The sequence below is a fragment of the Petaurus breviceps genome, unplaced genomic scaffold, assembly GCF_028583685.1.
Source record: "Petaurus breviceps papuanus isolate PSGF00001 unplaced genomic scaffold, PetGlider_PUasm1.0 99, whole genome shotgun sequence".
Lineage (NCBI taxonomy): Eukaryota > Metazoa > Chordata > Mammalia > Diprotodontia > Petauridae > Petaurus > Petaurus breviceps.
This window is the reverse complement of record NW_027187465.1, coordinates 22423387-22427568: the sequence shown is the minus strand read 5'-3', so window position 1 is coordinate 22427568 and position 4182 is coordinate 22423387.

Sequence of the window (4182 nt, the reverse complement as noted above, 5' to 3'; positions counted from 1 at the left end):
GACCTGGGTTCGGATCCGGCCTCAGACACTCAACACAAAACTAGCCATGTGACCTTGGGCAAGTCACATAACCCCAATTGCCCTCCAAAAATAAGGTAAAAAAAAGTGTCATTGAGCTACCCAATACAACTCCTCCACAAAGATCTAGAAAATGTATCAGATCTAGTCCTGACAGGGAAATGCACTAAAAAGTCACAGTGAGTCATATTTCCATCCCAGGTCAGCATAAAGTGACAGATAGAGAGGTCTGCAGACACTGGGATGGGGTCTGGACATGAAATGAGACTTTACATCAGGGCAAGAAGAGGTCCCAGACCCATACAGTCTAGGCTCTCAGAATTATTACTTATTGAGATTCAGTTTCTCCATATGATAAATGGAGGGAGGGAGAGCAGAAGTGTTAAAGACTCTCCTAGTTCTGAAATTCTGTGTTGTGTGTTCTAAAGACATATTCTCTATTCTGTGGCTATTCCTTGCTCTGACATTCTATGTTCTAAGGGCCTTCTTAGCTCTGACATTACCTGTTCTAAGGCCCTTCCCAGCTCTGACATTCTCTATTCTAAGGACCTCATTATATTGTGAGTTCCTTGAGAGTAGGACTTTCTGTCTTTCTTAGTGTCCCAAAGGTTTAGTATAGTGCTTGGCATATAGTAGTCACTTAATAAATGCTTGACTGACTGCTTCTAAGATTCTTTACCGTGAGGGCCTCCTGGTTCTGCTCCTCTGCGTTCTAAGGTCTGGCCCAGCTCTGACATTCCATGACTCATCAGCAGCCTCAGACTTTTAATGCCCTTCTGTCACATTTGCAGAAGCTCCAGCATCACCAGTGTCCATAATCCAATTGCCTCAAGAAAATTGGACACAGGGGGGAGTTTGAAATTGAGGCTGAATGTCAGCTGGTGGGGCCCTGAGGCTGACTGGTGACCTACATACTATGGAAAAAGGGAATGGGGGCTGGGGGCTGGGGGAAATTCTCAACAACAAACAACCTATAAAAATCTCCTTGAAGTGACAGAGACCTTGAGGAACAGAGCCTGGCTGCCAGGAGGAGAATAACACATGGTGTTTGACAAGTCTGAGTTTGAACCTTTAATAGCTTTTGGAACACCCTGCAAAGTCATGCTGGTTCTAGCTGGACAATCATAGCCATAGAATGCTGGACAGGACCATATAAACAGAGAATGACAGAGCTGAGAGGGATCTTAGAACAGAGAGTGTCAGAACTGGGAGGGGCCTTAGAACTGGAAATATCAGGGCTGGGCAGGGGGCCTTAGAACATGGAATGTCAGAGCTGGGCAGGGAGCCTTAGAACATGGAATGTCAGGGCTGGGCAGGGGGCCTTAGAACAGAGAATGTCAGAGGCGTTGGAATAGGGAATGCCAGAACCATAGGATCCCAGAGCTGGGGATCCTGTGATATTTCATTCTCCATCAATCCGAATACTGGACTTGGTGACTCATTCCGATTAGTTATTTACAAACATTTCTCAAGCATCTTCAATGTACATGCCCCTATGCTTGGCCATAGTGATGCAAAGATAATTATCATTGTTCACGGACCCTGCTTTCAAGGATCTTATAGTCCTAGAGGGGTGGGGTGTGGGTGGAAAGATGGACACCCAAAGTTAGCTAGAAGAGAGATCTTGGACAGTACCTAGTCTAGGCCCCGTTTTCCTGCATGGGGAGGGGGAGTGATTTGCCTAGGATTGATCACACAGGGAATAGGAAGCAGAGCTGGAATTTGAACCCAAGTTCTCTGATTGGGGCCCCAACAGCACTGCCCTTTCTGTTCAATCATTGCATAGTAGGACCAAAGGAGACAGATATTAGGATTGTTGATTTAGAGCTGAGAGGGACTTTGGAGGTCATTGAGTCCAGTCACCTCATTTTCCAAATAAGGAAACCAAGGTCCTGAGAGGTACATTGACTTGCCCAAAGTGGAAGAGGAAGAATGTCAGGGCCAGGATTTAAAACTATTTCTTCTGGCTCTCAAGCCCCTGACTGTTCTTTCTTCTCTACCATTTGGATTGGCAGGGCAGGAAAGGCAGCAGGTCAGGGAGTTCAAAGGTATGGGTGAGTAAATGCATTGATAGGTCAAGGGTTTTAACCTGGGATCCATGAACTTGTTAAAAAAAAGTTTTTTGATATTCAAAGTGAAACATTTGGAATGTTTGTTTTAATTTATTTCATTTGCTATCCTGTAAGGCACATGCGTTTAAGCTTTTTAATTTTTTATTCAGCTAATGGGGCCAATTTTGAGTGACAAGATGGACACTTTAGGATTTGGTCTTGGTGTCTGCATTAAATTCCAAGACCTTGATTTAAATCTTTCATTGTACTGTGATCTCTTTTCAGATATATTGCACTAAATGAGACTTGTCAAATAAATCATCTTTTCAAAAACTGGGGAAAAAATTGGAGAACTATTTCAATATAATCGATTTCCTTTGTAGTCTCATGTATCTTATTTCATGCCTTTAGCTGTTGTTTGTCCTTTGTTCTTGAAGAGGACTGTGACATCAGGGAGGTGATGCCATGACTTGCAAATGAATTGGATTTAAGTGAGGCAGGGCTGTGCAAAGTCATCAGCCTCACTCTCTCCTCTGCAGCCATCTGGGTCCAGTAGCAAGATATGGATCAGGATGACTGGAGATGGCCCAGCATGACTTTAGTTACATTTTTTCTGAGAAGGGGTCCATGAGCTTTGCCGGTCTGCCAAAGGGGCCATGGCATTGAAAAGGTGAAGAACTCTTGGTATAGGCACTCAATAAATACTCTGAATATATTTTATGACTTTCTACCTACAAGTTATTTACATGTTATCTCTCCCATTAGAGTGTAAAGTCCTGTAGATCAGGGACTAGTTTTGCTTCTTTTTTTCATGGCTAGGTCTTAGTAAAGTGCCTGGTATGCAATAATAGGTTAATAAATGACTGGTGATTGATTGGTTTTAACTACTGTACTAGGCTTGGCAGTGGAATCAGTTTCCTGAGTCCTGTTGAGAGGACCAGGTTAATCAAGTTTGGAGACCAGAGTTGGAGAGGAGCACCCACAGCACCCACAAGAGGAGCACCCACTTGGTTGCCTCTAAGGAAACTCAAAGTGAGTCGTTCCTCTAGCAGTACAGAAAGTCTTTAACCAATGTACAAGATACCAGGAACATGGCTGTGGCTGATCCACATGGGAGAGAGTAGGAGAATCCACTGGCATTTGGAAGACCCAAGTCAACAGTGCTTTTGGTCATCGGGGGGATGGATGACCTCATCAGTGGTAGCATTTCTTTTGGAGGTCAACAAGGAAAGCGGGAGAATCTACTGAGGGGCAGATAAGAGCCACTTAAGTTTGGGGAAGCGAAACAAGTCAGTTGCCAAGGGACTTGCTGGGAGTGGGTGGGTAGATGGATGAATGGGGAGAAGGCAAAGGTCACACTCATTTATGAGGAGGTAGACAAAGGGCTCCATCTTGGCCCAGCCTTAATTCAATTCAAGTTCGCAAACATTTATTAAGCATTCACTATATATATAATATGTGTGTATACACATATGTATATATGTGTATGTATGTATGTACACACACATAGTAATGGCATCTCTGGGTACTAACTCAGGTAGCATAGTGGGTTGAGCATTAGAATTGGAGTCAGGGAGACCTGAGTTCAAATTTGATCTCATACACTTACTATGTGACCCTGGACAAGTCACTTTTATCTATCTCAATCTCCTTATCTGAAAAATGAAGAGAATCCAATGGAATAATAATCATAAAGCCTTTAGTACAGTGCCTGTCATGGACCTCAGGTTAAAAATCCTTGGCTTATCTAAATATGTTTTTAACCTAGGAATTTTGATTCATCAAAGAACATTTTGGTCTATTGGGTAGGAGGAAGGGGAAGTATTTATTGCCCACTGCCTTTAAGTCTGGAGGTAGCTAGGTGGCAGAGCAGATAGAGAACTGATTTCAGTCAGGAATTAATAATAGCTACCATTTATGGAGTGCTTTAGGGTTTGCAAAGCATTTTACACATTATCCCAGTGGATCCTCTTAACCCCATTTTACAGATGAGGAATTAAATGATTTGCACAGAGTCATACAGTTAAGAAGTATGTGAATCAGGATTTGAATTCAGATCTTCCTAACTTCAAGTCCAGTGCTCTACCCACACCCAAGTGCCACCTAGCTGATC